General features: G+C 39.5%; 1 pseudogene; it reads right to left on the bottom strand.

The window, feature by feature from the left end:
- Positions 1-614: 614 nt before the first annotated feature.
- On the bottom strand, positions 615-1,540 carry LOC136157600 (vomeronasal type-1 receptor 4-like; annotated as a pseudogene).
- Between the last annotated feature and the right edge of the window lie 11,000 nt (positions 1,541-12,540).

Below are 12,540 nucleotides of genomic sequence, written 5' to 3'. Positions count from 1 at the left end.
GGAGGTGGGAGGGAGGTGGGACGGGGTTCAGGAGGAGGATCACATGCAAATCCATGACTGATTCATATCAATGTATGGCAAAAACCACTATAGTCTTGTAAAGTATTTAGTCTCCAACTAATAGAAATATGGGGGAAAAAAAAAACCCAATGTTAACTATAAACTTGTAACTGGCTCCCAAACACTTACCTGACTTTACCTTCGAGTGCTAACCAGGCTATTCTTTACTCTGTAAGGACATTAATTTCTTCAATTTTAATTCTGACTGCTGTACACATTGATCCATTTTCATGTATACTTTAATCTATAATTCCATACCTACTTCATTTCTGGGAAATTTGTTTGGTTAGACTAAAAGTAACATATTTGGACACTTCATAATATGCAGATTATTTCAAGACCTGTTGTTTCTTGCATAAATCTGAACTCCTTTTCTACAAGAAAACTTCACTGATATATTCATATTTCATGTCAATATATTTCAATTGATCTTTATATTGAAGAAGATACATGGTAGGTCCGGTATAAGATTATCTAAAGATTCAAAATTTAAATTAGAATTCTGTGGGTGAATAAATGAACTGGCAACCGATCATTAGAGACATAAATAAAATTCACACTTTTCTCATAATAGTAGAGGACTTTGCATTTCTTATCCCAGCCAAATAGAGCCTGTGTACACTGGAGTTATAGCTCATGAGCAGAAAGGGGCTGACAGGTGGGAAGCACGCTGTAATTATTGTAGTGATGTCCACAAGAAACTGGCTGGGCTGATCAAAAAGAGCCAGAAGCAATTGACAGATGGAGGAAAGAATATAAAAGTAGACAAAGGTGCTCCCGATGAGAAGGATGGATTTAGTAGCTCTGGACTCAGGGGAGAACCTGGAGGAGGCGCCGGTCCTACGAATGTGCTGGACCTGCTGCTTATATCTGTACAGGATGAGAACCATGGAGCTGCCGGCCCAGAACGTGAGCCCCAAACATAAAACATCAGGGAATAATAGCAATGCTGCATACAAGGCGTCTTCAGTTTTGTCAGTAACAAAAGAAGAACAGTAGCCAAATCTTTCTCTGTGATGTTTTTGTCACTCCAATTGCCAGCAATATGGAAAGGAAAAATGACATTTACCAGCATTTGCAGGATCCAACACAGGAAAATAGAGAGAACCACATACTGGGGAGCTATTACTTTCAGCGCTGCCCACCTGGAGTTCCAGGGACTGATCGTGATCACCTGAAAGACACTTCAAGAGGCAGATGCTACCGATGGACACTCCTCTCCCCACTCTGTGCAGAAAGAAGAGAAGTTTGCAGCCAACATCACTGCGAATATGCTTCTACCCAAAGGCTGCCATTGTCTGGGGGACCCCTTTACAGAGGAGGACCAAGGAGTTGGCCACAATCAGGTGCTTAAGGACCTTAACCTGTAACCCATGAAGTGAAGGATAATATAACTACAAAGGAGTGAGAAATTCCCCAGAATTCCAACCACAGTCTGTGTTAGGATGATCATGCCTATCATGAAAAAGCTGCTGGCCATCATTTCAGTTCACAGTCACTGGTACTATTGATTTAGAATGTCCTGCGTGGGAATATGAGGTATGGGTTACATGCATCATGTCAACTGAAAGCCAATATTCTCCATTTAACAATAGTTCCCACTTGGAAATATTTGCTTCTTGTCTTTCTGTTACCAGCAGCCTTTAAAGGGTTCCATGTATAACATTTAAAGGGAACTAACATGTAAAATTAATCACTGAAGATGCTCATGTGATCACTTCTTCATTCTTTACAAATTTATCAGGCAGGAACTGAAGAGACTTTAGTTATACAGAGGAGTGTAACCTACCCACCAGACAGGTTAAGTATTTGTCAAACATGCTTCTTAATGCAGAGTGAGGACTGAATCCCATTGGACTACTCAGGACAGTGGTTTGAGGAACCTCCCAGGTGCTTAACTGATTAAGACCCTGCATCCCACTGCAGAGGGTCCAAGTTCAATCCCTGGTCCATGATCTAAGAACTCATGAGCTTTGATGCACAGCCAAAAACAACAACAACAAAAAAGAGAGTGCACTGATCACCAGCAATGTCAAACAGCTACTTAGTTACAGGCATATAATAAAACAGATCTATATTGGATTCTGATTTCACAGCTTTTTGGGTTCTAGACCTGTGGTATTCTTTAATTTTCATATAACAGGACTCCATTTATTTGTAAAGCTTTATTTTACAGTACCAAGTATTATGAATTAAGTCTTAGTATCATAACACATGAACATCACTGCTGGCAGTAGAATACAGCAGGAGCCTGCCTCAGGAATAGGCAATGTCATGAAGATGAGAATGCCTCACTGTGAGGATTGCAACAGAAAGACACTTTTTATCCCGTGACAGAAACACAACTAAAATAACATGCATTATAGAAATGTTTGAATAATCATATGCAAGCAGTAAACCTAAGGGCATAAAACACTAATATCTGATAAAACAGTTTAAGATGAAACAAAATTATTACTGTCCAAACATACACTGAATCAGTATGTTATTGTCTGAGCCCAGTGAATATATTAGCAATGAATTAATATTTGCAGTTGACATTAACATACAAGACACAGAGGAAAATTTGGCACTTGTAAAGTATGTATTCTTGTGTATTTCATAAACTGACGTACTAGATTTGCTAGAATGTCAACAAATTGGTGTTGGTGTCAGTTTCTGATATGATCACTTACCCAGAATCTTGATCTGCCTTTCTCTCAAAGACTGTGCTGCTCAGACAAAAGTACAACAAACATACCTTCCAGCTGCCAAGACAAGGGCTCGGTGGGATGGTCATTATACTCTGTATGTGTGTGGGAAGGAGGCAGCCAGATCCTGATATATGGGTTTGAGTCGCTGTCCTCCACTCCCCTCGCGTCAAAACTGCAATTATCATTTCACCTGCAGCAGCGATAAAAGTGGAGGCTTGGGAGCTGAGAACATTTCTGGAAACTTTTCTCTCAGTTGTTAATTACTGGAAACAATTACAAGTTTCTAGTTAGCAGCCTTAGGAGACAACTGGCTGTACTTGACAGGCATTTTCTCTTTCATGATCCCTGAAGGGGATGGTCTCACAAGGAAGAAATGCTGAAATCACACACATTAGGGACTTGACACAAACCATCTGCATCCCTCTGGATTCTTCACTTCCCTGAGATGATTCTGTGCCCTAATACTAGTACTTTCCTCACCTTCAACCATTGAGTGGAACCGTCAATGAAAGTATTGGTAAAGAAATGGAATGAGACAAAATACCTGGGAAGTATATTCGAAGAGACAAAAGGAAAAGGAGGAACATCATCAAGAACTCATGATAGGAACCACGGCACAACTTATATCAAATTAGACTCATTTTCATAATTCAATGCCAATTATTATGGAAATTTTGTAGGAAATAAACTTTATTATTATTGAACCCTTTGATAGGAATTGGGTCCAGAACAAATAAATAGAAAAAAGAGTGAGGGTTTGAAATAGCTATAAAATAAAAGCACATAAATCAGTTGGCTCGAAAATTTTATCAAGTACTTAATTCAGGAGCATCCTGGAGAGGAAACACTATGCCACTAAAAACAGTGCATCAGTGCAAAATGAAAAGAAAATCTGAAATGCAAGTAGGAGGTTTCACAAAAAGCAAACATACTGGAACTTAATCATGTACTTCTAGCCTCGAGAATTGTGAAAAACTTTCTATGTGAAAAACTGTGAAAACTATGGATATTTAAACCACCCAGGCTGTTGTATTTTATTATGGCAGACCTAAAATATAATACAAACTGTAAGAGTCTGTCTATTTGATCCTGGGACTTCCAGGAGTGATCCTGCAATTTATGTCAGAGAAAGTTTTGCCTATGTTCCATTCTAGAAGTTTTATGGTGTCATGTCTTCTATTTAACTCTTGGAGCTATGTTGAGTTTATTTTTGTGTATAGTGTGAGGGTGTGATTTGACTTCACGGATTTACATGAGGCTGTCCAGCTACTGGAGAAGAGTGGAGAAATAACTCGAGTAAGATGATGAAAGTAGAGTCCAATGCAAAAAACAGTATAACAACCAAGGTACATTGGAAGTGGTCAAAGAGCAGATGGGAGGAGTGAACGTTGACATTTTAGGAATCAGTGAACGAAAATGGGCTGGAACAGGCGAATTTAATTCCGATGGCAATTATATGTACTACTGTGTGCAAGAATCCCTTAGAGGAAATGGAGTAACACTCATAGTTGACAAGAGAGTCCGAAATGCAGTATTTGGGTATAATCTCAAAAATGACAGAATGATCTCTGTTCGTTTCCAAGGCAAAGATTTCACTATCACAGTAATCCAGGGCAATGCCCCAACCAGCAATGCTGAAGAAGTTCAAGTTGAATACTTTGATGAAGACCTACAAGACCTTCTAGAACTAGCACCAAAAAAGATGTCCTTTTTATCATAGGGGACTGGAAGACAAAAGTAGGAAGTCAAGAGATACCTGACATAACAGGCAAGTTTGGCCTTGGAGTACAAAATGAAGCAGGGCAAAGGCTAACAGAGTTTTACCAAGACAACGCACAGGTCTTAGAAACACCCTCTTTCAACAACACAAGAGACAACTCTACACCAGATGGACATCACCAGATGGTCAACACCAAAATCAGCTTGATTACATTCTTTGCGGCCAAAGATTGAGAGGCTCTATACAGTCAGCAAAAACAAGACCAGGAACTGTCTGTGACTCAGATCATGAACTCCTTATTGCCAAATTCAGACTGAAATTGAAGAAAGTAGGGAAAACCACTAACCATTCAGGTATGACCTCAATCAAATCCATTACAATTATACAGTGGAAGTGACAGTTTCAAGTGATAGATCTGATAGACTGAGTGCCTGAAGAACTGTGGACGGAGGTTGTTGACATTGTACAGGAGGCACAGTTCAAAACCATGCCCAAGAAAATGAAATGCAAAACGTCAAAATGGTTGTCTGAGGAGGCCTTACAATTTGCTGAGAAAAAAATGAGACGATAAAGGAAAAGGAGAAAAGGACAGATATACCCATCTGAATGCAATCTTCCAGGGAATAAAAAGGAGATAAGAAAGCCTTCTTAGTGCAAATAAATAGAGGAAACCAATAGAATGAGAAAGGCTAGGTATCTCCTCAAGAAAATTGGAGATACCAAGGGAACATTTCATTCAGAGTTGGTCGCAGTAAAGGACAGAAATGGTATGGACCTAACAGAAGCAGAGATATTAAGAAGAGGTGGCAAGAATACACAGAAGACTATACAAAAAAAAACTCATGACCGAGATAACCACGATGGTGTGATCAGTCATACTTACCTAGAGCCGGACATCCTGGAGTCTGAAGTCAAATGGGCCTTAGGAATCATCATGACAAAATAAGCTAGTGGAGCTTATGGAATTCCATTGAGCTATCTCAAGTTGTAATAGATGACACTGTGAACGTGCTGCACTCAATACACTAGCAACTTTGGAAAACTCATCAGTGGCCACAGTACTGGAAAACGTCTATTTTCATTCCAAACCCAAGGAAAGTCAATGCCAAAGAGTGTTCAAACTACCACATGATTGCACTCATCTCACATGCTAGCAAAGTAATGATCAAAATTCTCCAAGCCAAGATTCAACAGTATGTGAACCAACAAATTCTAGATGTACAAGCTGGATTTAGAAAAGGTTGAGAATCCAAAGATCAAATTACCAACATCCACTGGATCATCAAAAAATCAAGAGAGTTCTAGAAAAATCTCTACTTATGCCTTATTGGACACAACAAAGTCTTTGACTGTGTGGATCACAATAAACGGTGGAAAATTATTCATGGGATAAGATTACCAGACCACCTGACCTGCCTCCTGTGAAATCTGCATGCATATAATAAGCAACTGTTAGAATGGACATGCAAGCATGTACTGGTTCCAAATTGGGAAAGGAGTACATCAAGGCTGTATATAGATGACACCACCCTTATGGCAGAAAGTGAAGAGTAACTACAGAAACTCTGGATGAATGTGAAAGAGGAGAGTGAAAAAGCTGGCTTAAATCTCAAGATTTGAAACACGAAGATCATGGCATCTGGTCCCACTATTTCATGTAAAATAGATGGGGAAACAATGGAAACAGTGACAGAATTTATTTCCTTGGGTTCCAATATCACTACAGTTGGTCATGCAGCCATGAAATTAAAAGATGCTTGCTGCTTTGAAGAGAAAGTAATGATCAAGTTAGATAGCATATTAAAAAGCAGAGACATTACTTTGCTGACAATGGTCCACCTAGTTAAAGTTTTGAATTTTCCTGTAATGTATGAATGTGAGAGTTGGACCACAAAAAAGCAGAGCACAGAAGAATTGATGCTTTTGAACTGTGGTGTTGGAGCAGACTCTTGAGAATTCCTTGAATTGCAAGGAGATCAGTCCAGCCAGTCCTAATGGAAATCAGTCCTGAATATTCACTGGAAGGACTGATACTGAATAGAACCAATGCTTTGGCCACCTCGTGTGAAGAATAGACTCATTGGAAAAACCCTGATGCTGCGAAGGATTGAGGGCAGGAGATGGAGACGACAGGATGAGATGCTTGGATGGCATCACCAACGTGATGGACATGAGTTTGAGCAAGCTCCAGCAGTTGGTGCTGGATAGGGAAGCCTTTCATGCTGCAGTCCGTGGGCCCACAAAGTGTTGGATGTGACTGAGCAACTGAACTGAACTAATTACATTGGGCCCACGGATACTGGGGAAAATTCCCTATCTTGAATCAACTCATTAGTAAATTTAATGGACCTGAAAAATCCACTTGCCATGTAGTATAACATGACTACCCAGATGATGTCACATCCATGGGAGGAGAACTGTTTATTATTTATACAATTATCAGTATGTTTTCATCACTAGAGCAATCTTTACCTCCTGTGACGGTCTCTTACAAGGAACAAGCTAGCATAAGGGGATATGCCTTCACAGTTTTGAGTGGTCTGATCTTTCGTACGATTCTTTGCAACCCCATGGATTGCACCATGACAGACTTCCCTGTCCATCACTAACTCCTGGAGCTTACTCAAACTGATGTCCATAGAGACGGTGATGCCATCCAACCATCTCCACCTCTGTTGTCCCCTTCTCCTCCTGCCTTCAATCTTTCACTGCATAATGGTCTTTTCAAATGAGTCAGTTCTTCTCATCATGGGCCAAAATATTGGAGTTTCAGCCAGCATCAGTTCTTCCAATGAAAATTCAGGACTGATATCCTTTAGGATGGACTGGTTGGATCTCCTTGCAGTCTAAGGGAGTCTCGAGAGTTTTCTTCAACACCACAGCTCAAAAGCATCAATTCTTCAGTGTTCAGCTTTTTTTTTTTTTACAGTAAAACTCTCATATCCATACAGGACTACTAGAAAATCATAACCTTGACTAGACGGACCTTTGTTGGCAAAGTAATGTCTCTGCTTTTTAATATGCTGTCTAGGTTGGTCATAAATTTCTTTCCAAGGAGCAAGCGTTTCTTATTTCATGGCTGCAATCACCATCTGCAGTGATTTTGGAGCCATCAAAATAAAGTCTCTCACTGTTTCCATTGTTTCCCCATCTTTTTGCCATGAAGTGATGGGACTGGATGCCATGATCTTCATTTTCCAAATGTTGAGTTTTAAGCCAACATTTTCACTCTCCTCTTTCACTTTCATCAAGAGGGTCTTTAGATCGTTCTGCTTTCTGCCATAAGGGTGGTGTCATCTGCATCTCTGAGGTTATTGATATTTCTCCTTGCAAACTTGATTCCAGCTTATGCTTCATGCAGCCTGGCATTTCACACGATGTACTCTGCACTTAAGTTAAATAAGCAAGGTGACAATAAACAAGCTTGACATACTCCTTTCTCGATTTGGAACCAGTCTGCTGCCCCATGTTCAGTTCTCACTGTTTCTTCTTGATCAGCATACAGATTTCTCAAGAGGCAGGTCAGGTGGTCTGGAATTTTCCACAGATTGGAAAATTTAGGAATTTTCCACAGATTGTTGTGATCCACACAGTCAAAGGTTTTGGCGTAGTCAATAAAGCAGAAATAGATGTTTTCATGGAACTCTCTGGCTTTCTCGATGATCCAGTGGATGTTGGCAATTTGATCTCTGGTTCCTCTGCCTTTTCTAATTCCAGCTTGAATGTCTGGAATTTCACAGTTCACATACTGTTGAATTGGGTACAGTAAACCTTAAAGGGTTTTTTTTCTTTTTTTTTTTTTTTTTTTTTTTGGTTGTTTGTTCCATTTATTTTTTATTACTTGGAGGCTAATTACTTTACAATACTGTAGTGGCTTTTCCATATATTGCCATGAATCAGCCAAGGATTTACATGTGTTCCCCATCACGATCCCCCCTCCCACCTCCCTCCCAATCCCATCGTTCTGGATCTTCCCATACCAGCAGCCCTGAGCACTTGACTCATGCATCCAACCTGGGCTGGTGGTCTGTTTCACCCTTGATAGTATACTTGTTTCAGTGCTATTCTCTCAGAACATCCCCCCCTCGCCTTATCCCACTGAGTCCCAAAGTCTGTTTTGTACATCTGTGTCTCTTTTACTGTTTTGCCTATTGGATTATCATTACCATCTTTCTAAATTCCATATATATGTGTTAGTGTACTGTATTGGTCTTTGTCTTTCTGGCTTACTTCACTCTGTAAAATGGGCTCGTTTCATTCATCTCATTAGAACTGATTCAAATGAATTCTTTTTAGTGGCTGAGTAATATTCCATTGTGTATTTGTACCATAGCTTACTTATCCATTCATCTGCTGATGGGCATCTAGGTTGCTTCCATGTCCTGGCAATTATCAACAGTGCTGCGATGAACACTGGGGTGCACGTGTCTCTTTAAGATCTAGTTTCCTCAGTGTGTATGCCCAGGAGTGGGATTGCTGGGTCTTATGGCAGTTCTATTTCCAGTTTTTTTAAGGAATCTCCACACTGTTCTCCATAGTGGTTGTACTAGTTGGCATTCCCACTAACAGTGTAAGAGGGTTCCCTTTTCTCCACACCCTCTCCAGCATTTATTGCTTGTAGACTTTTGGATAGCGGCCATCCTGACTGGCGTGTAATTGTACCTCTTTGTGGTTTTGATTTGCATTTCTCTGATAATGAGTGATGTTGAGCATCTTTTCATGTGTTTTTTAGCCATCTGTATGTTTTCTTTGGAGAAATGTCTGTTTAGTTCTTTGGCCGATTTTTTGACTGGGTCATTTATTTTTCTAGAATTGTGCTGTAGGAATTGCTTGTATATTTTTGAGATTAATCCTTTGTCTGTTGCTTTGTTTGCTTTTATTTTCTCCCATTCTGAGGGCTATCTTTTCACCTTGCTTATTGTTTCCTTTGGTGTTCAAAAGCTTTTAAGCTTAATTAGGTCCCATTTGTTTATATTTGCTTTTATTTCCAATATTCTGGGAGTTGGGTCATACAGGATCCTGCTGTGATTTATGTCGGAGAAGGTTTTGCCTATGTTCTCCTCTAGGAGTATTATAGTTTCTGGTCTTACATTTAGATCTTTAATCCATTTTGAGTTTATTTTTGTGTATGGTGTTAAAAGGTGTTCTAGTTTCATTCTTTTATGAGTGGTTGACCAGTTTCCCCAGCACAACTTGTTAAAGAGGTTGGCTTTTTTCCATTGTATATCCTTGCCTCATTTGTCGAAGATAAGGTGTCCATAGGTACCTGGATTTATCTCTGGGCTTTCAATTCTGTTCCACTGAAGTATATTTCTGTATTTGTGCAAGTACCACACTGTCTTGATGACTGTGGCTTTTTAGTAGAACCTGAAGTCAGGCAGGTTGATTCCTCCAGTTCCATTCTCCTTTCTCAAGATTGCTTTGGCTATTCGGGGTTTTTTGTATTTCCATACAAATTGTGAAATTATTTGTTCTAGTTCTGTGAAAAATACCGTTGGTAGCTTGATAGGGATTACATTGAATCTATAGATTGCTTTGGGTAGTATACTCATTTTCACTATATTGATTCTTCCAATCAATGAACACGGTATATTTCTCCATCTATTTGTGTCCTCTTTGATTTCTTTCACCAGTGTTTTACAGTTTTCTACATATAGGTCTTTTCCTTCTTTAGGTTGATTTATTCCTAAGTATTTTATTCTTTTCATTGCAATGGTGAATGGATTTATTTCCTTAATTTCTCTTTCTGTTTTCTCATTGTTAGTGTATAGGAATACAAGGGATTTCTGTGTGTTAATTTTGTATCCTGCAACATTACTATATTCATTGATTAGCTCTAGTAATATTCTGGTGGAGTCTTTAGGGTTTTCTCTGTAGAGGATCATGTCATCTGCAAACAGTGAGAGTTTTACTTCTTCTTTTCCAATCTGGATTCCTTTAACTTATTTTTCTGCTCTGATTGCTGTGGCCAACACTTCAAAAACTATGTTGAATAGTAGTGATGAGAGTGGGCACCCTTGTCTTGCTCCTGACTTTAGGGGAAATGCTTTCAACATTTTCACCATTGAGGATAATGTTTGTTGTGGGTTTGTCATTTATAGCTTTTATTATGCTGAGGTGTGTTCCTTCTATTACTACTTTTGGGAGGGTTTTTATCATAAATGGATGTTGAATTTTGTCAAAGGCTTTCTCTGCATCTATTGAGATAATCATATGTTTTTACCTTTCAATTTGTTAATGTGGTGTATTACATGGATTGATTTGCAGATATTAAAGAATCCTTGCATTCCTGGGATAAAGCCCACTTGGTGAGGATATATGATCTTTTTAATATGTTGCTGGATTCTGTTTGCTAGAATTTTATTAAGGATTTTGTATCTATGTTCATCAGTGACATTGGCTATAATTTTCTTTTTTGTGGCATCTTTTTCAGATTTTTGTATTAAGGTGATGGTGGTGTCATAGGATGAGTTTGGAATTTTACTTTCTTCTGCAATTTTCTGGAAGAGTTTGAGTAGGATAGGCATTAGTTCTTTTCTAAATTTTTGGTAGAATTCAGCTGTGAAGCCTTCTGGTTTTGGGCTTTTGTTTGTTGGAAGATTTCTGATTACAGTTTCAATTTCCGTGCTTGTGATGGGTCTGTTGAGATTTTCAATTTCTTCCTGGTTCAATATTGGAAAGATGTCCTTTTTGAAGAAAAGGCATCTGGTCCCATCACTTCATGGCAAATAGATGGGGAAACAGTGGAAACGGTGACTGACTTTATGTTGGGGGTCCCCAAAATCACTGCAGATGGTGATTGCAGCCATGAAATTAAAAGATGCTTACACCTTGGAAGGAAACTTATGACCAACCTAGACAGCATATTAAAAAGCAGAGACATGACTTTGTCCACAAAGGCCCATCTAGTCAAGGCTATGGTTTTTCCAGTAGTCATGTATTTATGTGAGAGTTGGACTATAAATAAAGCTGAGCACAGAAGAATTGATGCTTTTGTACTGCGGTGTTGGAGAAGATGCTTGAGAGTACCTTGACCTGCCGGGAGATCCAATCAGTCCATCCTAAAGGAAATAAGTACTGAATATTCATTGGAAGGACTGATGTTCAACCTGAAACTCCAACACTCTGGCCACTTGATGTGAAGAGCTGACTCATTGGAAAAGACCCTGATGCTGGGAAAGATTGAAGGCGGGAGGAGTAGGGGACGACAGAAGATGAGATGGTTGGATGGCATCACCGGCTCAATGGACATGAGTTTGGGTAAACTCTGGGAGCTGGTGATGGACAGGTTAGGATCCTTTAATGGACCAGAACCTGGTGGTCTGAAGTCAATCATAAGGAAGTGAAAGAGCAAAAGTGGTTGATGGTCCCTGGTTTACACCAAGAACCAATAAAGCCCTTGAAACAGGGCTTGCATCACACACGAAGGCACAGGGTGCCCTCTCAATGGGAACTTGAAAGCCCGTACTAGAGAGTGAGCCCAATGGGTCTCTATGCTCCAGAGAAATAGCCGGGGGTGGAGATGTGGGGGTGGTGGGGAGTGAGGGAGACAAAAGACACGGGGACCTAAGCTCTGATGTAGCAAATGTGCTTTAATGAAGTTTTTGTGATGATGTATATGCTGTTGTACAAGGAATTTCTTTCAACAATGATAAAGACGAGAAAACTAAATATGCAACAACCATTACCAAGGGAACAAGGGATTAACAACAGTCATAAAGTCAGGAGACAATCCATATCTCAAAAAAGATGTTCGAGACTAAGTTTTGTCATAAAGAGAATGTTTATGAGGGAGACCCAAGCCTGTCTCCCACAATGACCCCAACCCTGGGAGCGGCTTGCCTTTCCACTGATGAGGAACAGAGGATTTATGAGAAACAGCACATAGGAATCCTCCCGTTAAACATTCCCTGACAATTCTCCCTTATTTATTTATAATATTTGTAAAAACGGCTCTGACTATTTGAATTTGTTTAGCTTTAACCATTTTTGCATGAAGGCAACAGTAAATGACAAATTTAATTGTCAAGACAATCACCAAAATTATAGTTCCTGACCCAATGCTGT

The sequence above is a fragment of the Muntiacus reevesi genome, chromosome 2 (genome assembly GCF_963930625.1).
Source record: "Muntiacus reevesi chromosome 2, mMunRee1.1, whole genome shotgun sequence".
Classification (NCBI taxonomy): Eukaryota; Metazoa; Chordata; class Mammalia; order Artiodactyla; family Cervidae; genus Muntiacus; species Muntiacus reevesi.
This window is presented reverse-complemented; position numbering and strand designations above follow the sequence as displayed.